Below are 27,674 nucleotides of genomic sequence, written 5' to 3'. Positions count from 1 at the left end.
CCATGAGAAGACTAAACATCAGGGACGTTTGTTCACTGAAGGAGCTTTACGTACAGCTGGATTTTGGGTAGTGGGAGCGAAAAGACTTGTGAGTTGTCTTATTTTCAAATGTGTCACTTGCAAAAAACTACGTGGTATGTTTCAGTCACAGAAGATGGCTAACCTCCCTGCGGACCGACTCAGTATAGAACCTCCCTTTACTAATGTTGGTCTTGACGTGTTTGGTCCCTGGTCTGTCACCACACGGCACACTAGAGGAGGCCAGGCAAACAGCAAACGCTGGGCAGTCATATTTACATGCATGAGTATCAGGGCTGTGCATATAGAAGTTATCGAGTCTTTAGACATATCCAGCTTTATAAATGCTCTCAGACGTTTCATCTCCATCAGAGGCCCAGTTAAACTAATCCGCTCTGATAGAGGTACCAACTTCGTCGGGGCCTGCAAAGAACTGCATATCCCCTCAAACATTGACAGTGACCATGTAGAGAGATATCTTGCCGCCCAAGACTGTAAATGGACATTCAACCCCCCACATGCGTCTCACATGGGAGGCTCTTGGGAGCGTATGATTGGCATAGCTCGCCGGATCCTTGATTCTGTCTTTCTACAGCTGGGAACTTCGAGGCTCACCCATGAAACCCTCTCAACCTTCATGGCCGAAGTAGTGGCGATCATGAACGCCAGACCTTTGACTTCAATATCCAGTGATCCAGAAGATCCCTTCTTGCTCACCCCTTCCACTCTTCTCACCCAAAAAGTCAGTACAGCATCGGCTCCTCCTGGCGAATTTAGTGCTAAAGACTTGTACAAGTGTCAGTGGAGACGAGTGCAAACTCTAGCAGATACCTTCTGGGATAAATGGAGAAAACAATACATCTCTACTCTACATGTCCGGAATAAATGGCAAACCAGCAAACCCAACATGGAGGTTGGTAATGTTGTTCTTGTCAAAGACTCTCAGTCAAGAAGAAATGACTGGCCTTTGGGACTGATAACCAAGGTGTTCCCAAGTGAAGATGGGAAAGTCAGAAAAGTGGAGGTCAAGGTCTGCAGACAACAGGAGCCCAAACTCTTTCTCAGACCCGTTACTGAACTGGTTTTGTTGCTCTCTCCAGGGGTGATTTAATGTGGTATCCTTTAGATACCAGACAGGGAGTGTCATGCCTTCAGCAATTTGTTCTTTGTTAATTAGGTATTATTAGTATGCCTTATCAGTTTGTAATTCTCTGTTCATTGTGTAACTGCTCCATCTAGTGGCTGTTTGTATACACTGCATCTTTTCACAGTAGAAGTTTGACCCATTTCAGCTTCCATGGCTTGTAGCCTATGAACTCTGATTACATCATCAGCCCTGCTCATAGCAGCCATTTCCTCATCACAGACTCCATTCCTGTGGTAACCACGCTGCTGGTAGGATCCAACCCTCACATTCAGGTTCACAATAGCATCGTCGGTACGTCTACACACATGTCTATATCTTATGCATCTGTGTTTTATGTAACCTACATGTCTTACATGTGTTTATATGTGCATTGCCTTACTGTAATGTATAATATGCTTTGTCACATGGCAGACAGTGTTACTAAGCGCCTTATTTTCTGTTCCTCAGTTTCACCTCTTATATCTTTGCAATAAAGACAAAGTTGGACGTTGCTTCTTTGTCAACTCATTGCCGAGAAAGGTTTAGCTGTCTGTCAAGCTATGTACCTTCACACATAAGGAGGACAGAACAAACACTTACCAAGCCATTTTAAGGCTCCATGTACACAGCAGCTGATAAATTGACGTTTAGGAGCTTTTCTGCGGTTTTTTTCAACAGCCCCTGAACTGTCCCTAATGTTTTCTTATGTGTCCATGTACAGATAGTCATTTACAGTAGTTTACAGGCAGTTGAGTTTACAGTCATTTTTTTGAACGCACCAAACTTGCGTTCAGGAGTAGATTTTATCAGCGTTTCAAAGGCAAAACGCTTGTAAATATGGCTAACCGCGTTTATAAGTATTTGCATTTGGAATTTTTTTTTAACTCTTCCATTTCCAGATGCTGTCCAGAGTCTTTTTTCATCATAAAAAAATGCATACAAAGCGTTTTGCCGGTACTCAAATGGACCTAGTACACCATAGTTTGAGGTTTCGCATGAAAGAAAATATGTTAGACACTGCTGCAATAATTTCTGCACAGAAATGAGCTGGAACACATCCAAACACCACACAATAAAAAAAAAAAAAAAGACAGCTAATCTCAACAAATACTGCTCTCTGCTTCTACTCTCTCTATTTCTCTCAAAATGTCTGAAACAGTTAATTCTTTACTGTTTCTCAGTGCATTCTGGGCATTTTGGAAGGTCTCCTGAGGTTATCTTTAAAAAACCCTTCTAACTGCAAACGCTCATAAACGTGCATAAGCGCGGTATGCAAACGCAGCTAAACAGACGATTTTTAACCTACGTTTTCCAGCAGTCAGTTTCCATCGCTCATAAGTGTTTTCCAAACATCCCGTGTACATGAGCCTAATAGTAGGAAAACTTCTGCTATAGCTGGATTTATTGATATAGGGATTGTGCTACTAAAGAAGTAGAGGCTGTTCACTCAACAAAACACATGTTCACTTAGCTTAGTAAATTAAAGTAAGTGAAGCTCTTTTCACTGTAGACACCTAATTAAGGGAAATTTAAAAGAAACATGCACATGATTAAAAGATTAAAATGAACACAAATTCACCTGTAGCAGGAGTGCCGTTTACTCACCATACTTAGATGCAGGACTAGGTCCCTTTAAAACGGAGTTCCACTCACTCTTTAAAAAAATAAAAGTCAGCAGCTGCAAAAACTGTAGCTGCTGACTTTTAAAAAACAGCCTCTCACCTGTCCCACGATCCCGCGGTGCCCCCGCTGCAGCCCGTTTCACTGACCGTCCTGTATTCCAGGCACCGGCCTGGAATTGTGGGCACCCAGCTGTGACAGTTTGCGGCTTCACAGCCAGGTGCCCACTGCGCATGCGCAAGTACAGTTGCAAGAAAAAGTATGTGAACCCCTTGGGATTACGTGGAGTTTTGCATGAATTGGGCATAAAATGTGCTCTGAACGTCATCTAAGTCACAACAATAGAAGAACACAGTCTGCTGAATATAATACTACACAAACATTAGATGTTGCCATGGTTTAATTGCACATAACATGTAAACATTCACAGTGCAGGGAGGAAAAAGTATGTGAACCTTTGGACTTAATAACTGGTTGACCCTCCTTTGGCAGCAATAACCTCAACCAAACATTTCCTGTAGTTGCAGATCAGACCTGCACAACGATCTGGAGTAATTTTGGACCACTCCTCTTCACAAAACTGTTTCAGTGTAGCAATATTCTTGGGATGTCTGGTGTGAATCGCTCTCTTAAGTTCATGCCACAGCATTTCAATCGGGTTGAGGTCAGGACTCTGACTGGGCCAATCCAGAAGGCGTATTCTGTACTGTTGCAGCCATTGTTCTGTTGAATTACTTGTATGCTCTGGGTCATTGTCCTGTTGCATCACCCATCCTCTGCGGAGCTTCAGTTGGCGGACAGATGGTCGTACGTTTTCCTGCAAAATGTCTTGATAAACTCTGGAATTCATTTTCCCATCAATGACAACAATCCGTCCAGGCCCTGAGGCAGCAAAGCAGCCCCAAACCATGATGCTCCCTCCGCCATGTTTTACAGTGGGGATGAGGTTTTGATGTTGGTGTGCTGTGCCTTTTTTTCTCCACACATAGCGTTGTGTGTTCTTCCCAAACAACTCAATCTTGGTTTCATCTGTCCACAGTATATTTTGCCAGTAGTGCTGTGGAACATCCAGGTGCTCTTTTGCAAACTTCAAACGTGCTGCAATATTCTTTTTGGACAGCAATGGCTTCCTCCGTGGTGTCCTCCCATGTACTCCATTCTTGTTTAATGTTTTCCTTATTGTAGATGTGTCAGCAAAAATGTTAGCATGTGCCAGAGATTTCTGTAGGTCTTTAGCTGACACTCTGGGATTCTTCTTTACCTCATGCAGCATTCTGCGCTGTGCTCTTGCAGTCATTTTTACAGGACGACCACGCCTAGGGAGAGTAGCAACAGTGCTAAACTTTCTCCATTTGTAGACAGTCTGTCTTACGATGGACACATGAACATCAAGGCTTTTGGAGATACTTTTGTAACCCTTTCCAGCTTCATGCAAGTCAACAATTCTTGATCGTAGGTCTTCTGAGAGCTCTTTTCTGCGAGGCATGGTTCACATCAGACAGTGCTTCTTGAAACCAATAAACCCAAAACAGGTGTGTGTTTTTTAAGGGCAGGACAGCTGTCAGCAACACATCCAATATCATCACACTGATTGGAGTCAAGGTTGGCTCACTCCTGGCTCCAATTAGCTCTGGGAGAAGTCATTCAGCTAGGGCCTCACATACTTTTTCCTCCCTGCACTGTGAATGTTTACATGTTATGTGCAATTAAACCATGGCAACATCTAATGTTTGTGTAGTATTATGTTCAGCAGACTGTGTTCTTCTATTGTTGTGACTTAGATGACGTTCAGAGCACATTTTATGCCCAATTCATGCAAAACTCCACGTAATCCCAAGGGGTTCACATACGTTTTCTTGCAACTGTGGATCTGCACTTCCTGAATGGCCCCGTCATCTTCTGGGACTTGTCCCGTGTCCCACTAGACTTCGGGGAGTGGGGACAACATCTGCTTCGAATCACCTAGGCCAGGGGTGTCCAAACTTTTTTCAAAGAGGATGAAATGAAAACGAGAAGCGCACCAACCTTGCGCATTACCTCAGTAACCAAAATTTATTAATTGTAAAAAATATACTCACAAACAGCGAATAAAATCAGGCATGTAAGTCCTCACAGGAACTTGAAGATAACATGAGTCCCATCAGGGGAGTGGGTGTTCAGTACAGCTGACGCGTTTCGAAGGGGGTCCCTTCTTCCTCAGAGCTAACTGAACTATGAGTGCTCTCTCCTATATATACTCCTGGACTGAACCTAGGCCCTCCCCACTGGGTTGGGCAGTCTCAGGTTAGTAGGAGGGGCCAAGATATCGTCAACAGACAATCACTATTTGTAATGCCATCAGAGAGAAATGATATAGATATATATATCATTTCTCTCTGATGGCATTACAAATAGTGATTGTCTGTTGACGATATCTTGGCCCCTCCTACTAACCTGAGACTGCCCAACCCAGTGGGGAGGGCCTAGGTTCAGTCCAGGAGTATATATAGGAGAGAGCACTCATAGTTCAGTTAGCTCTGAGGAAGAAGGGACCCCCTTCGAAACGCGTCAGCTGTACTGAACACCCACTCCCCTGATGGAACTCATGTTATCTTCAAGTCCCTGTGAGGACTTACATGCCTGATTTTATTCGCTGTTTGTGAGTATATTTTTTACAATTAATAAATTTTGGTTACTGAGGTAATGCGCAAGGTTGGTGCGCTTCTTGTTTTCATTTCATTCTGCAGTGTTGATTGGGCTTCCCCAGCCTTGTTTTGGAGCCGCACAGCCCTTTATGCATTGGTGGACGATCCCTCCAGGCCTGGTTCCATCTGTTCGCCACCTGTCTGAGCCCTAGAGCGCAGGAGAATTCGTCTTTGATTTTTTCAAAGAGGGCCAGATTTGATGAAGTGAACATGCGTGAGGGCCGACCATTTTGCGGCAAAAAAAAAATGAATGGATAAAGGAGCGACTGATACTGGTTATGACATATTTGAAATCTATACTTGTTTCTCCCCCTAAAAAAAAAAATAAATAAATTACTCTCACGGATTTCCTTCAATGCTTGAGAAGAGAGCACACCTTTGCCTTTCATCGGCCTCGTGCATGCTCCGAAACGTGTTGCATTGCATGCTGGACAACCCTATGTCATCACGCTAACGTCGACGTTGCGCTCCAGGGTGGACTCCGGATGCCATCTTTGAATTTCACACATGCCGGCCGGCTCCCTGTGAACAACCCGAGTCTCCTTCAGCGCTTACTATGGCATATACATCGAGGACGCCGCCATGTCCTTTGCTTTCACCACATATGCCTAAGTCTTTTGTTTTCTTTCATCATGTGTTTCTCATTATGTTCCTCAATAAATGTACCACATATTGCACTTAGAGGTGCTTTTCTCCTTTTTAGATATTTCCAAATTACCTGTGGAGCCGTATTAAACCGAAACACGGGCCCGCGGGCCGGACTTTGGACATGCCTGGCCTAGGCGATCGCAGCGGAATTGGGAGCGGGTACCTGTCAATTTCGGGTACCCACTCCCCAAAGGTGCAAATCCTTAATGGGGAGTGGGGGACCAATCTTTAAAGCAAAACTTCCCCTTTTGGGTGGAACTCCACTTTAACTCCTTTAACCACAACCCCTTGGTTTCCTGGATGTTTCCAGGAAAGTTGGTTCCTCAGGTTTCCTCCCTCAGCAGCTCAATGAGCCCACGCCTGATGAGACAGAGGTAGCTAGGCAAGTGATCTTCAGCCAGGTGAGAGACCCTCCACTATCATAACTTGTGTGTGGGCAGCCATGCATGAGAGTAATAGCTTCTCCAAAAGACCCACCAATTGCACTGGCTGAACCACAGAGACATTGCTGTGAAGAGTCCATGTTTTTGCAGCTTTCATAATTTGATTTGTCTTAATTTGCAGTAAATGTATGCTCTTTGCCATTATGACCCAATTCTTATTGCCAAGGTGACATTAATTGTAAGTGAACAGTTTCTATTCATTTACTAAATCAACCCCAGGGGTTTCTTAGCGATCTCTAAATACTATCTCTTTTGTCACAAAACAGAGGCATCAATACATTGGGTCTGATTTACTAAGAAATTAGGAAAAATTAGAACACATGCTTCAGTTATGAAGAGATAATATTTCTCAAACACTAGTTTGTGGGTATTGGTGGTCCAGCAGATTCATTCTTGCCATTATAAATGATATGTTAATGTTCATTAGTTTAGTTAGCAACGATAGCACACTTCATCATTATCTGAAATAAAACATATTTTACTAACAAGAGCGGATTTAAGAAATGCCCTTAAAATAAAGTCAGCTTTTAACTTCAAGAAGTTACCTAACCAGTTCCTATCATTAAACAGGATGACTCCCATTAGCAATAGATGATACATTGTCTGAATACACACAACGTTTTTTCAGCTGAGCTTGGAAAATTTATCCCAGCTATCTAAAGCAGGGGTCTCCACACTTTCTAAACAAAGGGCCAGTATAATAATAATAATTTCTGGTGTAATTGGAAGAAATTGAACCCCTTCATTGGTATCAGTGGTGGAAATAGTATCAGTGAAATAAATAGTGACCCAGGGGCTGGATAAAAGCAAGCAAAGGGTCACATCTGGCCCCCGGGCCGCAGTTTGGAGACCACTGATCTAAAGCAAGTTTGCTGCTTGTCCAGATTCCTTACTTTCATTCTGGCCATAGGCTGGAACCTAATGATATCCTTTATTAGACTTTGGCCATGTCATTGAACCTGTATTTTAAATATACAAAGAGTTGGGTGAAAAGGAAATGTGTGTTCTGCCTACCACAGATGGATGGTTTGAGCAAGTTCAGGTTCTCCAACAAATTAACCTTTAAAGAGAAAGTATATTCAACAACTAGTTCAATTGAGATTGATTTACTAAAGAAATAAAAGTTGTTTATTTGTCAAAGTAAATGTTGGTATTTAAAGTAAACCTGTGTTCACTATGATTACCCAACCGTGTGCAAGGAAAAATAACAAAATAGGATTTTGCTAGCACATGACTGGGTATTCAAAGTGAACAGAAGTTTACCCTAGTTACTAACATTCACTTAAATTTCACTTTGCTAAGCAAAGAGGCTCTAATCCTATCTTTTCAGGGAAGCCTATCCTGCCCTCAGCTAATACTGGAATCCTCTACTTTTCCAACCAGTCCATCTCCCACAGTTACTACCTTGTGTACCGCTAGCCCCTCTCTCCTAGATTGCAAGCTCCAAGGAGCAGGGCCCTCAAATCCCTCTTGTATTGGACTGTATTGTTGCTGTATTGTCTCCCGTTATATTGTAAAGCGCTGAGCAAACTGTTGGCGCTATATAAATCCTGTATAATAGTAACAATAATAATATTAAAAAATAAAGCATCTCTATTGCATAAACAGGTATTGATACTAAGGAAACCATGCTTAAGGCTAGGTTCACACCTATGCAGTTTGTGTTTGATCCGTTTCTGCAGTGTGTTTTGTGTTGCATTTTGCGTTTTTGCACGTGTTTTGCTGCATTTTTTATGCGTTTGTTTTTTTTTCTTGTTGCTAGGCAGATTTAAAGTGCAAAACGTGGAAAAAACGCAGCATAAAAGCACTACATGCTTTTTGGCAGCATTTCCATTGGAGTCTATAGAACCAAAAACACAACCTTTTGCATTCAAAAAAGTCCCTGACCCTTTCCAAAAAACGCACCAGGTGAAAACGCAGAGATGTGAACGTGTCCTATAGGATGTCATGTTGGACTGTAGTGTGTTCCTGCAAAACGCTGCGGAAAATGCTTAGGTGTGATCCTAGGGTAAAGCAGTGTTAAACTCAAAACCAAAAATGTAATATATTGCAGCTTACCAATCATTACATGTGGGTGGCTGCATTTGTTTCTTAGGCTTTTTCTCCTGTGTTTTCACCCGGCACTCTGGCCATGTATTAGAGCACCCCCATTCTGGATTAAGGAGCGTGGGGCACCTTTGGACAGCAGCATTGTTAATCTGGGGGAAAAGGAGTGTTAAATTTACCAGCAGATTTACATACACTAACAAATTGAAGAAAAACTGCAGCTAATACTAGCAGATTTACATACACTAACAAATTGAAGAAAAACTGTAGCTAATATGTCATAAGCTTGTTCTTTTGAGAAAACAACAGATTTACTGGCCAGATCACCAAGGTAAAATAGAAGAAATAAATCCTAAAAAGAAGATTAATGCATATACCATATCTAAGGATTGGTAAGCTGAAATATAATAAATGTTTGCTTTCGGCCCAATACTGTTTTAAAGTATAACTAAATGCAAAACGTTTCTTTTTTTACTGTTGGATGGAATGGAGAGGGATTAGAACACCGGTCAGTTTTTATCCCTGTCTGTGCCCCCGTTAGGGAGATTCACCCACTCTATTTGTCCTGTTTACCATTATCATTGAAAGTGAAAGTAAAAGAAAATCCCATATTTTGGGCTGTTCCCAGAAAAATTATGAAGGGGAAATGTTCCAATGTGGACACTAATTCTGGTGACCTGGGGGTGCCCAAGGAATTCTCTTAATTTTCAGTGATTTCCTATCATTTCCTGTTTGGCTATGGGTCAAGAAGTGAAGAGAAATCTCTGCAATGGGACACAGATGGAAAAAAAAAAATCTGACAGGGGTTATAACCCTCCCTTGCTCTAATCAAAATGAGAAAAGCATGTGCCTGTAGTTTAACTTTAAGTTTGGAAATTAATTCACTAACTCTTGCATTGTACATGATGCCATTACATTATAATTTAAATATTTGGTGAAAAGCAGCTGCTACAATTTAAACATTTGCAAGATGAACATTTGCTGACATCACATTGTAAACGCAGAGAATCAAACTGGCAGATGTGATCTTTGTTGATGGAAAGAGCCAGGGTGTAGGTAGCTTAGTTTAAAGCGGAGTTCCACTCACTCTTTAAAAAAATAAAAGTCAACGCTACAAAAACTGTAGCTGCTGACTTTTAAAAAACATCCACTCACCTGTACCACGATCCCGTGGTGTCCCCGCCGCAACCCGTTTCACCAGCCGTCCTTGATTCCAGGCGACGGCATCTTCAGTGTGGCACCCGGCTGTGACAGCTTGCAGCTTCACAGCCGGGTGTCCACTGTGTATGTGCGAGTGGCACTGTGCTTCCTGAATGGCGCAGACGTCTTCTGGGACCTGTCACGTGTCCCACAAGACTTTGGGGAGGGAGGATAGGAGGACAACTTCCGTTTCCGATCACCTAGGCGATCGCAGCGGAAGTGGGAGCGGGTACCTGTCAAATTCGGGTACCCGTGTCCCCCCCCCCCGCTCCCCAAAGGTGCCAATCCTTAACGGGGAGCGGGGACCAATCTTTAAAGCGGAACTTGCCCTTTTGGGTGGAGCTCCGCTTTAAATGCATGTGTGTTAGATTGCTATTTTCCTGTACATATTAACACTCTGAGATTGACATCTTTTTAAACCTTTAGGCTCCATGCACACGGGGCATTTTGATAACGCTGGTAACGTTAGCTGTGTAAAGTCACGTTAAAAACGCAAGTTTTTCAGCTTTTTTTGTGTTTTTGCATTCACATTTAGCTGCGTTTTCCCATGTTTATCCGCGTTTGTGTTTTTTTGCGGTTTTTAGCATTCTTTTACCAAACATTTGGTCAGAAATGCATCCAAAAATGCTGGTTTTTAGCGTTTTACCATGTTTTGCAGCGCTTTTCAGCTTTAGAGCATTTTTACAGCTAAAAACTCCTCTAGAAACCCACTAGTCCTGGGTTTTTTTTCCAGCCAAAAAACATCCCTGCCAAAAAACATTGAATACAGTCTATGTGTGCATGGACACATAGGATAACATGTTGGAGAGTTTACTGGCTGTAGAAAAAAACATCAAAAGCCACAAACAGCAGCTGTAAAAATGTCCAGTGTGCATGAGGACTGGTTTAGGTGAAGACTTTTCTTTGTTATACTTTTTACCATATTTGTGAATGCTTTCTTGAAGACCACTGTGCCTAAAAAAAATACTTACCTTTATTCCAAGTGTCTTTGATCTTTGATTCGGTGTGATTACAGCACAGGTCCCCTTCACCCTCTTCTTCCTCCAGCACTGAGCAGATCCTAAATGCTGCTGAAAATGGCACCATGTATTGATGAGGCCAGGCTCTTAAGCATTCTTCTTTCAGTCCAAGGGATGGGGCAGAATGACACTGATTGTCAACCTAGAAGATGAGTGGTGCTTGATCAGTTTTCCGGTGAGTCTGTGTAGGACAACCCCAAAGACTGGGGTCAGAAAGGCCAATACATTGGGTCTGATTTATTAAGTAATTATGTAAAATTAGAATACATGCTTCAGTTAAGGAGAGATATTTCCTAAACACTAGTTTGTAGGTACTGGTGGTGGTATTGGTGTAGGGGACAACCCCAAAGACTGGTTGAATAAAGCTGACCAAGCTACCCAGTAAAAGTTACAGTGACAGTTGGGGCAAACCATGTATAGCTTGGTAGGGGTGCTTAAAATAGTCAGCTTTTGTTCATATGGTTTAAATGTAAAAAATAAATAAAAATCATGTTGATGTAACTGTTTCAATTCAAGTCAAACCAGGTCTTTTAATTTCACAGGTGTAAAAAGGGATGCTAGGGTGGAGGTACTACACACAGTAGTAAGTGGCAAGTGTGTCCCATTACTGATAAGTGGCACACATGTTGTGGACCAGCCCAGAGACCATTAATCAAGATGGCAGACAACAGTGTTAGTGCGTGCATGAAACAGCTTGTGCGCATGAACGAAGGCGTAAAACCTGCGGTTATCTACAGAAGACTATAAGCACAGTACGATGATGAGACGTTCAGCAGCAGTAAGACATTTTGAATGGTGTAAATGTTTCAAAGATGGCCATACGTCCATCAATGACGATCCCGGACATGGTGGTTTCCAGCCCACAGCAGTTATTCTTGTGAACGTTCAGCACATGGAACGCCTGATCCTTGATCATCTCTGCATAACCTGTCGTGGAATTGCACAATAGACAAATATTTCTATGGGAACAGTGAACACATCATTTGCGAACATATGCATTTTCAAAAAGTTAGTGAATGTTGCATACCAAACCTGGGCACATAATTTTGCTCCGAAATCAAAACAAGCATCTATGCAGGGGAAGCATGCAAACTCACCACCGCAAAAAAAAGTCAAACAAATGCATCCGCAGATAAAGTGATGGCAAGCGGTTTCTGAGACAAATGTGGTGTTATTCGTGTGGATTTTCTACCCCGTGTTGAGTGATGTGCATAAGCTTACTAGGCATCAGTTAGACACTGGGATAAGTCTATAAATGTAACAGGGGAGTATGTTGAAAAATAAATGCAGCTTTCACTCCTTGAAAATTGCTCTTTTCTTATATAAATCAGAAGACCCGGTTTGACTTCAACGCCCCTCAAACAACTGAAACTACATGTCCATCTAAGACTACTGTCCACAGAGTGACAACATTGCTGTTCATTTTTACTGCAGAGTAAACAGTGTTATAACTAACCATGTGCATTTCATTCCGAAACAAAATGATTTTTGGATGCAAATTTAGATTTTTGGAGATTCGGATGTATATGAATCTCTGAATGGACAAAGTAACGAATATCAATGAATACAAAAAAGGTTATAATGAAATTAATAAATGCATTTGTTTCATGTGGGTGACGTCACTTGATGCAATATTAGTTTGGGCCCATGGGGAAATTAATGAAATTTTTAAATTTGTTTGATAATTTGGATTCAAGTAAATGTATGATTTAGGCCTGGTTCACACTACATGCATTTCAGTTAAATTTTTTCTGCATCCAAAACGAAATCCAGAAAGTAGGTTATATGGTTGTCAATATCATAGTTCACATAAGTGATTGCAGTTCCAGTGCGTTCCGGGTGCAGAAAAAAAAGTAGAACAGGCTGCATTTTTTCTGCACAGAACTGTACTGGAACGCAGTAAAACGCATTAAAAACATACCGGAATGCACCAAAACCACACTGGAACGCATATGTCCCTATTTAAATTGAAGAAAAAGAGGAAACATGAAGTGGAATGCATAAAAAACACACTGGAATGCATCAAAAACGCACCACAAATGTGTCAAAAACGCGCATGCAAAAACACATCCACAACACATCTGGACTGCATTTCTATAGTGTGAAGCAGCCCTAAAATGGAATTTGTAATTGTCACAGTCAGTCAGTTCAGTTCCACAGTCTAATGCAGTTCTTAGGTTTGAGGAATTCAGGGCTGCCAAATTTTGCATCTGAAAATATGGAATAGTTTTGATATATGAATAGCAAATCCATGCTAATATTGAAAGTGAAAGCTAATAAAAAAGGACCACTTTGAAAACACATTAGATTTCAATGGGGAAAAATATCATACTGGATATCTGTACTGAAATGGACTGGGTAATGTGTTAGAAACATAAGGATGTCCCAATCGTTTGATGGAAATGAAAATTATCAACCTGCAGAGGACTAAATTCAAAGACACCTCGAAAATCAAAGTGAAAAAATGATGCAGCAGGTTAGTCCAATTTGCTGAAATGTCATTGCAGCAACTCAAAATGGTACTGAGTAGTTTGTATGGCCCCCATGTGCTTTTATGCATGCCTGACAACGTCAGAGCATGCTCCTAATGAGACGACGGATGGTGTCCTGGGGTATTTCCTCCCAGATCTGGACCAATGCATCACTGAGCTCCTGGACAGATTGAGTTGCAACCGGGAGGCGTCAGATGGACAAAACATGATATCCCAGAGCTGTTCTATTGGGTTTAGGTCAGGCGAGCGTGGGGGCCATTCAATGGTATCAAAAATAATATAAGTGGTGAAGCGCTCAACTTAAATAATCAAAAACTAGTGCAATATCCCCATATATAAATATCACATCCCTAGTGGTATAATGATACCCAAATGATAACTCTTAAGCTATGCAGATATACAAATAATAATAATATAAATAATAATGAATGAAAAACTAGTGCAATATCTTCATATATACATAATATATCCCTGGTGATATAGTGATAAACAACTAATATCTCTTAGACTGTGCAAAAGTGATACTAAAATACAATTAATAATACCAATTTAAATGAAATATTAATTACAATAAATTAAATAGTGATGCCACACTGTGCAAAATTATAGAAAAGTGTTCAAATAATGTCACTCCATGCTACAATAGTGCTCTTCGTGAAAATCTTGACGTGACTCCCCTCAATAGCAGAAATGCCCCCTCACCTTCCACATTCGACCCTTGCGGGTCACAGAGCTTTTTATATATATATCTCTGCCAGATATTAATCTCCTCCACTGCCTCCACCGACCTTGATCCTCCTCCAGGCAGTAAGTAACACTCCAATAACTCCCCTCATACAACGAATTCAAGCATCAGGGCAGGCCAGAGAGCTTCCTTCGTGTCCCAGGAGAGCTTGCTTGCACCTAGTCTGCTGCAGTCAATTAAAGCTGCCTGGACAAAGAGCCTCAGCTGCGCTCAGCATTGAGATGATTCATATATGATGTATATCTGCATAGCTTAAGAGTTATCATTTGGGTATCATTATACCACTAGGGATGTGATATTTATATATGGGGATATTGCACTAGTTTTTGATTATTTAAGTTGAGCGCTTCACCACTTATATTATTTTTGTTTTACATATCTTGCGGTATAGAGAATTAGGTGATAGCAGCTAACTCACTAGGTTCTGTGGAGCGCAGGGGGATTTCTGTATATTCATTCAATGGTATCAATTCCTTCATCCTCTAGGAACTGCCTGCATACTATCACCATATGAGGCTGGGCATTGTCGTGCACCAAGAGGAACCCAGGACCCACTGTACCAGCGTAGGGTCTGACAATGAGGTCTGTGCGTCTCTCCATGGATATGCCTCCCCAAACCATCACTGACCCACCACCAGTCATGCTGAACGATGTTACAGGCAGCATAACGTTCTCCATGGCTTCTCCAGACCCTTTCACATCTGTCACATATGCTCAGGGTGAACCTGCTCTCATCTGTGAAAAGCACAGGGCACCAGTGGCGGATCTGCCAATTCTGGTTGTCAATGGCAAATGCCAATCGAGCTCTATGGTGCTGGGCAGTGAGCACAGGGCCCACTAGAGGACGTACGACCTTCAGGTCAGCCTCATGAGGTCTGTTTCTGATTGTTTGGCCAGAGACATTCACACCAGTGGCCTGCTGGAGGTCATTTTGTAGGGCTCTGGCAGTGCTCATCCTGTTCCTCCTTGCACAAAGGAGCAGATACTGGTCCTGCTGATGGGTTAAAGACCTTCTAAGACCCTGTCCAGTTTTCCTAGAGTAACTGCCTGGCTCCTGGAATCTCCTCCATGCTCTTGAGACTGTGCTGGGAGACACAGCAAACCTTCTGGCAATGGCACGTATTGATGTGCCATCCTGGGGGAGTTGGACTGCCTGTGCAACCTCTGTAGGCTTTCTTTCTGGGAAATTTCATAACCTCTGTAGGGTCCAGGTATCGCCTCATGCTAAATGCAAAACTAGTGAAAAACAGTCAGAAAAGATGAGTAGGGGAAAAATGCCATTGGCCTCCACTTATAAAACCATTCCTGTTTTGGGGGTAATTTCATTTTTGCCTATAAAGTGCACCTGTTTTAATTTTATTAACACCAAAGCAGCTGAAACTGATTGACAACCCCCTCTGCTACTTAACTGACCAGATCAATATCCCAGGAGTTTAATTGACTTGATGCTATACTCTGATTAAAAGGGTTCCTTTAATTGTTTTGAGCAGTGTAGTTCAACTTTTAATATTGTGCCTTTGCCAGTAACAATAATAAATCAATGTAAATAGATATGTATTATATACTGTATATAATTAGTTCTGTAATGTACTATTTTCATTTTGGGTTTGTTCACACCAGTATCTATTGTGTGTGCTGTAATAGGAGCACTGCCAATGCATGGTGAATGATGCATTGCATCCTTTACTTCTTTTTTTTTCAACTTTACTGAAATGTCACAAGGTTACATTTTAGATTTAGATTTTCTTATATACTCGTGGTAGTGGGTTGCAATCTGATGTACTACTTTGCTGCAGGAAAAGTTTATGGACAGTGGCATGAACTGAACTAACAGAGCAACGTGTCTTGTCTTTGCTTGGGAAATGCATTTGGCGAGGCTGTCCGGCTCAGCCCAACACATATGGTGTGAACAGCCCCTTAGATTTGTGTTCTCTGCTGACAAAACGTCTCTGATAATTCCATCTGTAAACACAATTGTGAAGGTTCCTAGAGGAAGCTGACTAAGCTTCGGATGGTAGGGAAGGTAGGCTGTAAGTGACAGGCTCGCCCTCACATCATGGCACGTCTGAGAATGATGGGATGAAGTCACCTTGTCCTGGGAATTCAAAACTGCTCTTTACATCCTCTCCACTTCCAGACCTTTGTCTAGGAGGAATATTTGGAATTTCCTCTAGGAAATAAGAGGTTGTGACCTGTTTCCATTCTGCTGATACCATTTTCCCACAGCAAAATTAAATGAGAAAAATATTCACAGGCATCTCTGTTTCCTTTAAGAAATCAGATTTGTTACCAGTCGTGTGATTTATAGAGAAGGGTTTCCCTTATAAGTATGTCCAGTCATTTGAAAAGAAGCAATAATGGTCTTTGCAGTAGATAGTTTAAAAACATGAAGGTTGTATTTTTCTTGGCTGACAAAATACAGCTAGTGTTTCCTCTAATTTTTTGACGTACGAATACATTTATTTTAATACTCTGGGGGGACATTTATCAATTCTGTTGAACAGCAAGGCAATGCTAAACGGGAGCAATGAGACAGTTTATGAGACAGATTTATAATAATATGGCGGCTTGCTCAAAAGCAGCCCTGCCATAGAGTAAAACCTGACCCAAACCACTTCTTAAAGTGATCCTGTCACCACAGGGTCACGTCTACAAAATGAACACTCTGGAAGGAAGTAGCAATATACTTATCTTTCTGGTGGCCCAAACCCTGGCTTTTCTTCTCCCTGATTGTTGTAAGTATTGGCACTTTGGGTGAGTTGAATGCTTGTGCCCACCACCAGCTCATACACTGGGGCTGATTTACTAAAACTGGAGAGTGCACAATCTGGTGCAGCTCTGCATAGAAACCAATCAGCTTCCAGTTTTTTTGTCAAAACTTAATTGAAAAAGCTGAAGTTAGAAGCTGATTGGCTACCATGCACAGCTGCACTACAGCTCCAGTTATACCTCATTGTGTAGTAATGTACAAGCCAGAGAGAAGAACTACAACTTGCGGGCAGAGGGCAGATATTCTACACACCCAAAAGGGAGAAGGAGGCTAGAAAAGTTATAAATAGTCTGAATCACTGGAGAGCTGGGTTCCTTTTCCCCAGGAGGGTTCCAGAGCCTTATGGGCTGGTGCCCTCAGGCAGCCCATGGACTGTACAGCTTTTCCAGAGGCCTCAGCAGTGTCAGGGCTGAGGGACAAGGTGTTTGCAGGACCTAACTACAAGGGATCTTTTCAGGAGAAGGTCTGTTTAACTCACTGGACTGTGTCCAGAGAAAGCTGGAAGAGGGCAGCTGTCCTGTTGACATGTGAATGTATTGTGTTCTGGAGATTGCACTGGGTACCAGCAGTTGTGCATTGGTGCAATGTAACCAAATGACAAAGGGATTGGCATCATTGGCATCATGGTCCCCATGGACTCTTGTGCTGGTGGTCAGATGAACATTGCCCCTGTGTGCTGGTGGTTAGTGGAACTTTGCCCCCATGTGCTGGTGGTTAGTGGAACTTTGCCCCCTTGTGCTAGTGGTCAGTGGAACTTTGCCCCTTGTGCTGGTGGCCAGTGGAACTTTGCGCCCATGTGCTGGTGGTCATTGCAACTTTGCACTCTTGTGCTGGTGGTCAGTGAAACATTTCCCCTGTGTGCTGGTGGCTAGTGGAACTTTGCCCCCTTGTGCTGGTGGCCAGTGGAACTTTGCCCCCATGTGCTGGTGGTCATTGCAACTTTGCACTCTTGTGCTGGTGGTCAGTGGAACTTTGCCCCCATGTGCTGGTGGTCATTGCAACTTTGCACTCTTGTGCTGGTAGTCAGTGGAACATTGCCCCCTTGCACTGGTGGTCAGTGGATTTTGCCCCCTTGTGCTGGTGGTCAGTGGAACGTGGCCCCCTTGTACTGGTGGTCAGTGGAACATTGTAGAAAAAAACTCTGTTATTGTGTTTTTCTTTTAAGACATAAGATGTTAATGTATAAGTAGTTTTTTCTAAACTAAAACCTCAGTATTCAGGTTTAATTGCAGTGTTGGCACTTTGCAGAAAATAAGTGGGTTTTGGGTTGCAGTTTGGGCACTCAGTCTCTAAAAGGTTCGCCATCATTGCCCTAGACTGTGTCATTAGAGCAGGTATGAATGGTGTTTACGGCGGTGGGCAGCCTCTATACATTTCGAGAAGAACCAGTTATTACCAGCTGCCCCTATTGGGGGAAGCGCTACAAGGGTCAGTAGTAAAGCAGTAGGATTGTACTTCCTTATGCCAGCCTGTGAAACTTCTCTTGAAAGTTTTAAAACTGAGAAACTTCTTAGTAATGGCCTTTTTTGCATCAGAATTTCTGTAATGGAAGGCAGCAATGAACCTGTAGTGGGCATTTTCTGGATCTCAAACAGTTGCATTCCTGGATCACCAACAAAATGGGAGTAGGCCAAACTGTAGTGCTGGCATTTCACAAGTACTGTGTATAACCTATACGCCACATACTGTATGACTACATTTACATAGCTGAACTGAATTTACCAAATAATCCGGAAGAGCAATGTCATCTCTGTGAATTATTCTGTCAGTTTCAGGCCTTTGTTTGTGGACTGACATTGCATTTTTTGGTATTACATTCTTTCTTTAGAGAAGTGACTCTTCAATTCCATGAATGACAAAAGCTGATTTCCAGCAAATGACTCCCAGATCCTGTGTGGATTACATCCAAGGTTAGCGTCTGCGTAATGACCTATTCCATTAAATCTTATCAAAGCTTCCTTCATAAGCTCCAGAGATGACTGAGTGCTGAAACATCGATAGATATGGACTTAATGATTGCAGCTTAATAACCCTTTCCTTGCATTAAATGTTAACACATTTTTAACACTTTAAAACTAAAACAAAAAAAACAGGGATAGTACTTACAGTCAATGTGAAGTGTCCTTTGTGCTGCTGGCTGGTCTGTTAGTTGAATTCCAAGGTCCTCTGCCACATTCGTAATCTTCCTGTCTTGCGGGGCTAACACAAGTGTTGGACCTTGGCAGGTGATGATGGGTCTTTCTTTCACGTTTACCGATTAACTCATTGGGCGCCACATCTGGGTCACATAGGAGGACTCCACGCAGGTTTAGTTCTTCTGGGCTTCGCTAGGCACCTGTAACAGGATCACTCTCCTAGCACATGGGGTACCTTTGCTCCTTGCCATTTTCATTACTGCCCTGGGATAAGGCTGAGCCCACCATGGGGAAGACTCAAACTCAGGGTGGTCCTCCAGAGATGAGTGTACGCCATGTACACCTGCACTATGAAAAGAAAAAGAAAATTGCACTTGTGAAGTATAGCTGCTACCATGTCACAAGATGCAATTGACCCAAAATGTATATAACAAATAGTGGCAACTAGCACTGCACTATTTGCTATATATACTTGCGCCATAACTGTCCTCCAGTTATTATTATTATACAGGATTTATATAGTGCCAACAGTTTGTGCAGCGCTTTACAATATAAGGGAGACAGTACAATTACAATACATGTCAGTACAGAAGGAATATGAGGGCCCTGCTCATGGAGCTTACAATCTAAAGGATTAACTCTCAGGTCCCATGTAATCCTTCACTGTAACTTGCATTTAGGAGAGACACGCTTAGCCTTGTCAACATCCACCTGTCTATTCAAGTTGTATGGCCCAATTGTGCAGGGTGCTTCTTCTCAGCCATCCACTGGACCAGCGGGATATCACATACCAGGCAACAGGCATGATCGGTGGTGGTTGCGAAGCGCCTCCAGCATTTTGGGCAGAGGACCCGCAACTCCTCCCAGGGAGTGAACTGGCCGAGGTCAAAGCTCAGCGCAAGAACATACCGTCAACTTAACTCCTGAGGTTCTGTACCTCTGTACAGAATGGGAACTTCTGCGGCGCAGGTCCGCTCCCATTGCTATGGGAGACAGATCACTGGCGTAAGGAGTGATGTGCCGACAACATCTCCCTTGCTGCTAGAGGCCATTCCACCTGCAACAGGTACACGCTAACGACAGACTGCTTAACTGACTGTTGGCTTCTGTTACCCATGGTAACCAATTGCTTTACTGCACCAGGATGACTCTTTACCTCAATGTGCTGTACTGAACCAGGATGACTCTTTACCCCAATGTGCTGTAATGAACCAAGATGACTCTTTACCCCAATGTGCTGTACTGCACCAGGATGACTCTTTACCCCAATGTGCTGTACTGAACCAGGATGACTCTTTACCCCAATGTGCTTTACTGCACCAGGATGACTCTTTACCTCAATGTGCTGTACTGAACCAGGATGACTCTTTACCCCAATGTGCTGTACTGAACCAGGATGACTCTTTACCCCAATGTACTGTACTGAACCAGGATGACTCTTTACCCCAATGTGCTGTACTGCACCAGGATGACTCATACCCCAATGTGCTGTACTGCACCAGGATGACTCATACCCCAATGTGCTGTACTGAACCAGGATGACTCTTTACCCCAATGTACTGTACTGAACCAGGATGACTCTTTAATCCAATGTACTGTACTGAACCAGGATGACTCTTTACCCCAATGTGCTGTACTGAACCAGGATGACTCTTTACCCCAATGTGCTGTACTGAACCAGGATGACTCTTTACCCCAATGTGCTGTACTGCACCAGGATGACTCTTTACCCCAATGTGCTGTACTGAACCAGGATGACTCTTTACCCCAATGTGCTGTACTGAACCAGGATGACTCTTTACCCCAATGTGCTGTACTGCACCAGGATGACTCTTTACCCCAATGTGCTGTACTGAACCAGGATGACTCTTTACCCCAATGTGCTGTACTGCACCAGGATGACTCTTTACCCCAATGTGCTGTACTGCACCAGGATGACTCTTTACCCCAATGTGCTGTACTGCACCAGGATGACTCTTTACCCCAATGTACTGTACTGAACCAGGAAGACTCTTTACCTCAATGTGCTGTACTGCACCAGGATGACTCATACCCCAATGTGCTGTGCTGAACAAGGATGACTCTTTACCCCAATGTGCTGTACTGCACCAGGATGACTCATACCCCAATGTGCTGTACTGCACCAGGATGACTCTTTACCCCAATGTGCTGTACTGCTCCAGGATGACTCTTTACCCCAATGTGCTGTACTGAACAAGGATGACTCTTTACCCCAATGTGCTGTACTGCACCAGGATGACTCTTTACCCCAATGTGCTGTACTGCACCAGGATGACTCTTTACCCCAATGTGCTGTACTGCACCAGGATGACTCATACCCCAATGTGCTGTACTGAACCAGGATGACTCTTTACCCCAATGTGCTGTACTGCACCAGGATGACTCATACCCCAATGTGCTGTACTGAACCAGGATGACTCTTTACCCCAATGTGCTGTACTGCACCAGGATGACTCATACCCCAATGTGCTGTACTGCACCAGGATGACTCTTTACCCCAATGTGCTGTACTGCACCAGGATGACTCATACCCCAAAGTGCCTAGTGAACCAAAACTGTAACCAAGATGTAAGAATTGTGGGTTTCTTGCATTGCATTCCTTGAATAACGTCAGACCAGGCAGAAAGCAAAATTTAAATGATTTACTTGTAAATTGCAAAACATGACAAAGTCCACTTTCAGTCCTACATCCCTAATCCATAACTCAGGCTTGTAGGCTACATGCAAAAGGTGAAGTCGATCAGTAGTAAAGTCCATGACTGTCGGTAGTGTTCAGCAGCTGGTGTCTTCAGGGAGAACCACAGGTCCCAGCGGTCCCCACTACATGATGGCGGATTTGTCAGACCAGGAGAGATAATCCAATGGCATACACATGCATGCAACCCCAGCTCCGGACCACTGTCCCTTATATATACAGGATCAGTGGGTCAGACTCAAAGAGCCCACCAAGCAAAAGGAAAGTATATTAACCCTAACTCTCCCATCCAGCAGCACCTAACTCAGTTAAAAATTGCAACCTGCTTACATGCCGACTATGCCCGCACTTACAATGTACAGCATACTACTGTTTCAACAGTGAAACATGATCTGACATGAATAGAGGATGGGAAAATAAATGGAAGGTCCTCCTCCTCCATTCAAAAAGAGCTTTTCATTGATAGAAACTATAGCACAGCTTTTAAAAATCGTTCGGCGTGCATTCCACTCACCGGAAGTGACACTGGACGTCAGGATGGCAGACCGGAAGTGCGTCGACGCGTTTCACCCCACCCACAGGGCGCTCTCAAGACTTGTGGTCTTGAGAACGCATTGACGCACTTCTGGTCTGCCATCCTGACGTCCCGCGTCACTTCCGGTGCGTTCCAAGCTGCCACTCACTTCCGGCTTGAGGTCTTGAGAACGCCATGTGGGTGGGGCGAAACGCGTTGACGCACTTCCGGTCTGCCGTCCTGACGTCCCGCGTCACTTCCGGTGAGTGGAACGCATGCTGAGCGGTGCGTTCCAAGCACCCATTTTTGGAGCTGTAACCTTTCATCCCTTGCTAAAACCAGGCTGTGAGGTCACTGGTCTGAGATGTGGAATCAGTTGAACTCATTTAAGCCTATGGAGGCAATAAAATAGATGTTTTTACTCATCTTAACAAATGTGAGTGGTCTGGCAATTTTTACCAAATATTGCACTATTTATTCGCAGTATTACACTATTATATACTTCTTTCCCTTGCACTGCTGTGGAGTTTGGTGAGAGGAGAAGGCAGGAGCAAGTGGAAGAAAATATCCTATATCATATGGGGTGGAAAGGAGCCCTGAAAGATTATAAAGAGGGTATAGGAGCCCAAAACATCCTAAAAGGCGCATTATTCACCATCATCTGATGAGTGCGGTTGATGTTGGTTTTTCACTGGTGATTGGTGGAAGCATTATTTAGTTTGGATATTTGTTTTTCACAACCTAATGGGGAGAAAGGACTTTTTTTCTATTTTAATCTGGACACTATAATATGAATGATATATTTATTTTAATATTTTTTTGAAAGGTCACTTTAATGAATTTGTTTGAATATCTCATATTTATATTGATTTTCACACTGTATTTAAAGCATTGTTTGAATCAGGGTGTTGATTTGCGCTGTTTTTTTTGTTTTCTATTTATGTCCAGAAAGCCAGTGTAGGCGGAGTAGTATGTTAATTAGGAGTGGGACATTAATTTTTTGGGCGTGGATTATACTAGATAGGAAAGGTGGTGTTGCAAGAAGCTGAAAAATGAGTGTGGATTAAAGAACACTGAATATTGGGCGTGGCTTAAAGGGGGCATGGGTAAATAGAGTGAGATTTTCTTAGGTTCCTCCCATGCTATTTTTCTTTTCACTCCAACATCCCAAAAAACAAATAAACACATCTTACTTATCTCAAAAAACTTTAACAATGTTAACAAAGAACTGGTTCACACTCACTGATTGGTTGCTAGAGGTTACAGCACATCATTACCACTCACTGATTGGTTGCAAGAGGTTACTGCAGTTACTACAGGAGATGTCAGAGACTGCAGGCTTAGTAAAGGAGATGGTCAGAGACTGCAGGCATAGCACAGGAGATGGTTAGAGACTGCAGGAGTAGTACAGCAGATGGTCAGATACATCAGGCGTAGTACAGGAGAGGGTCAGAGACTGCAGGAGTACTACAGGAGAGGGTCAGAGACTTCAGGAGTACCACAGGAGAGGATCAGATACTGCAGGCATACTGCAAAAAAGGGTCAGAGACTGCAGGCTTAGTACAGGAGATGGTCAGAGACTGCAGGCATAGTACAGGAGATAGTCAGAGATTGCAAGCGTAGTACAGTAGATGGTCAGAGACTGCAGGCGTAGTACAGGATTTGGTCATAGATTGCAGACATGGTACAGGAGATGGTCAGAGACTGCAGGCGTAGTACAGGAAAGAGTCAGAGACTGCAGGTGTACTAAAGGTTTTTTGTCAGAGACTGCAGGGGTAGTACAGGAGATGGTGAGACACAGTAGGCATACTACAGAAGTTGGTTAGAGACTGCTGGCGTAGTACAGGAGAGGGTCAGAGACTGCAGGCATAGTACAGTAGAGGGTCAGAGGCTGCAGGGCTATTACAGGAGAGGGTCAGAGGAGTGGGTCAGAGACTGCAGACATACTACAAAAAAGGGTCAGAGACTGCAGGCATAGTACAGGAGATGTTCAGAGACCGCAGTCGTAGTACAGGAAATGGTCAGAGACTGCAGACATATTACAGGAGATGGTCAGAGACTACAGGCTTAGGCATATCCCCATCAGAGAGTTTGGTAGTAAGAACACAGAAGAGATCTTTCAGCTGCAGCTGCTTTTGTCACTGTTGGCTGCAGCTGAAAGATCGGTTCTGTGTAGTGAGAGCTCAGAGAAGTATCAGCCAGCCCCCCTCTACAACTCCTGGTCCTAGAAGAAGGCAAGCAGTGCCTGCCCAGGGAAGAGCTTTCTCAAGAAAGCTGCACAGCACACCGAGGCAGGATCCTCTGCTATTCACACTCTTTTAGCAGTTCCCTCATGGCTGCCAGAAGTGTGGGTTGCTGGGGCACTCAATGGGAGAACAGTACAGGCAGAGTGGGGACTACTTTTCCATATTTGGGTATGGCTGACTAATCTGCAGTGCAGCAGCTCCCATGAATTAAACTAATGTCTCGGCTTCGTCTATATCAGTCCACCCGAGTGATCCGACGGATGGATACAAAAGTGGCCAGGACATTAGCTTATTAATAAGAAACAGCGACACTGCAGATTACTCCGCTACTCCCGAAAATGGAAAAATAGTCTCCAGTCTGCCTCGGCACAATCTAAGGTCCCTAACTCACATTCATACATACACTAGGGCCAATATAGACAGGATCCAATTCACCTACCAGCATGTCTTTGGAGTGTGGGAGGAAACCGGAGTACCCGGAGGAAACCCACACAGGCACATGGAGAACATGCAAACTCCAGGCAGGTGGTGCCGTGGTTGGGATTCCAACCACGACCCTAGTACTGCCAGGTGGAAGCGCTAACCATTTAGGCACTATGCTGCCTTGGTTAGTGCACTGATACCATTGCTATGTACATTTCTTCACTAAGCCCTTAACTAACAATCTTTTATTTTATGAAACAAAAGAATAGTGTGGTCCTTATTCATGGAAACAAGAACAATAAAGTAGGAGGTATTGTTCACATCATGCAATCTGATTCACGTCTCATTTTCCAGGAGCAGATTGGATAATGAATCTGGTTCTGTAAGCAGCCATTCTGCTTTTATTTTGCTCCAGTTTTTATATTATAGTCATCAAATCATAAGATGTAGAGCAGTACATGCTTTGTAATGTAGTAAAATGTGAGATTTAACAGAGCTGTCTGACTAAGGTAATATACCTTGAAATAGTTATTTATTTGTCCTTGATCTATATCTGAGCTGTATTTTCTCTTTATCACTAGCATGAGTTAAACAAGCGCAATACTAGCTCCAATTTAGGAATTTAATAAATTGCTTCTAAGGCTCCATTTACACTAGAATGATTTTAGATGCAACTTGAGTCACACTGAATCGCATGAGCATGGAAATCACATTGTTTTCAATGGTGCTCGTTCACATCAATGTAACTCACCATGGCACAATTTTGGAACTGGTTCCTGTACTTCTTTGGGGTGATTCCAGCGTGATTTTAACCCCATAGAATATGCAAATCACTTCAAAGTAGCATCAAAGTAGTATCCAAGTTGCAGTACATAATCGCACTGAAAGTAGGATCAAATTTGGTTCATAGAAGTGTGATCCTAGCCTTCAAGTGCTCCTTTCAGTTACTTTCTAAATGTGCAGGAATACATTACTAATAGATCTCAATTTACAGAAACAGCTTGTTTTTTCTTTTCATAAAAAGCTGCACTGTTTATCATTAAGAGTTACATTTATATGTTACAGAATGTACGCGTTAATGTGTGCTACTGCAACACGTGGTAATGTTCCTTACAAGCATTGATGCATAGCAGTGCCATTCATTTTCAATGACAAGCCAAGGAACTAAAGTAATGCACTGCACTGCATGACAACGTACCATAGAGTGTTACAATGTAAACTATGTGATATGTCTTGTATTTGGGGCATTTTGGTGCATCGGAAGGATTTCAATGAGCTGCATTAATGCAATGCACGTTCTTTTTTTTATTATATCTTTTATTAGATTTTTTTATTACAAAAATAACATCAAATACACACAAGTCTGAGAAAAGAAAAAACAAGAACAATAACAAGCTTCTCCCATGTATCACATTTACTTCTTATCATATTTTTCCCTACTCCCCTCATCCTTCCCCTCTCCCCCCCTAATTCCCCAAAACCACGCCACTTTCCTAATTTTCAACCTTTATCATCATTATCAGTCTATATCTGTATTCCCTTCCTCCTATCCCCTTTTCTCTGTGGGCCATCCTTAAAAGCTCCCCCATTACTCATTTACTTATATTCCAAGCAGTTCCAAATATCTTTTAGTTTTTTTAAAGACCAACCACTCACTCCATGTTTTCCTACATTTTTCCATACTATCCTCTTCAATATGACACAACTCCTCCATCCTATAATTGTTGTCTACTCTATTTACCCAATTCCCAAATTTTGGCTTGCCCCTGACCCACCAAGTATGAATGACTGGGTTAACGTGGTTAAAACACATTGATTAGCACATTACACAAATATAAATGGGCCGGAAAGCAGTACTTAACCGCTTGACTTCCAGAGGATTTACCCCCCTTTCTGACCAGGCCATTTTTCACGATACGGCGCTGCATTACTTTAACTGACAATTGAACGGTCATGCAACCCTGCACCCAAATGAAATTTACATCCTTTTTTTCCCACGAATTGAGCATTCTTTTGGAGGTATTTGATTTTTTTTAATTTTTTGCACTATACGCAAAAAAAGAATGACAATTTTGAGAAAAAAAAAACAATATTTTGGACTTATTGCTATTAAACACATCCAATAAAAAAATTTAAAAAACTCTAATTTAATTTTTTACCAGTAATGGCGCCGATCAGCAACTTGTCACAGAACTGCAGGACTGTGGAGGGCATTCTGATACTGAGGGGAACTGACTTGGTGTCACTGATAACACCAGTGACACCAATACAGTGATCAGTGCTAATAAAAAGCACTGACACTGTACTAATGGGACTGGGCAGGAAGGGGTTAACATCTGGAGCGATCAAAGGGTTAACATTATGTGCTGTGTGTGTGCTTCACTGTAAGCACACTGCTTTGTATGGCTCTGCTATGCAGAGCCATACAAAGCAGTGTGCAGGAGCTGACAGGGGAGAGAACTGTATTGTTTATATACAGTTCTCTCCCCCGTTGGTAATACTCGGAAATCACCAGGTGCCAGCGAGTGATTGAAAGCCGAGGCCATGTTTTCCCCCTACCCAGAACTGCAAAATCACGTATATATACGTAATTGTGCGCACACGTGCCTCGCTGTAGCAATATTTCTGCTATAGGGGGGAGCAGAACTACACTGCATCTGAGCACCACAAAGCAAAAATGCTATTTAATTCATTTTTAATATTCAGAACAAACTCACCCATCCATTCATATCTGCATTCTTTAATTTGCTGCCATCTTGAGTAAGGACAGGTGATTTATGTAGCATTTACTTACTGGAATCCATTTGCCCTTAGCTCAGGCGTGCAAGC

The sequence above is a fragment of the Staurois parvus genome, unplaced genomic scaffold (genome assembly GCF_062004578.1).
Source record: "Staurois parvus isolate SC_StPar_1 unplaced genomic scaffold, SC_StPar_1.0 ptg000402l, whole genome shotgun sequence".
NCBI lineage: Eukaryota > Metazoa > Chordata > Amphibia > Anura > Ranidae > Staurois > Staurois parvus.
The sequence above is the reverse complement of the archived record's forward strand: the minus strand, read 5'-3'. Positions refer to the sequence as shown.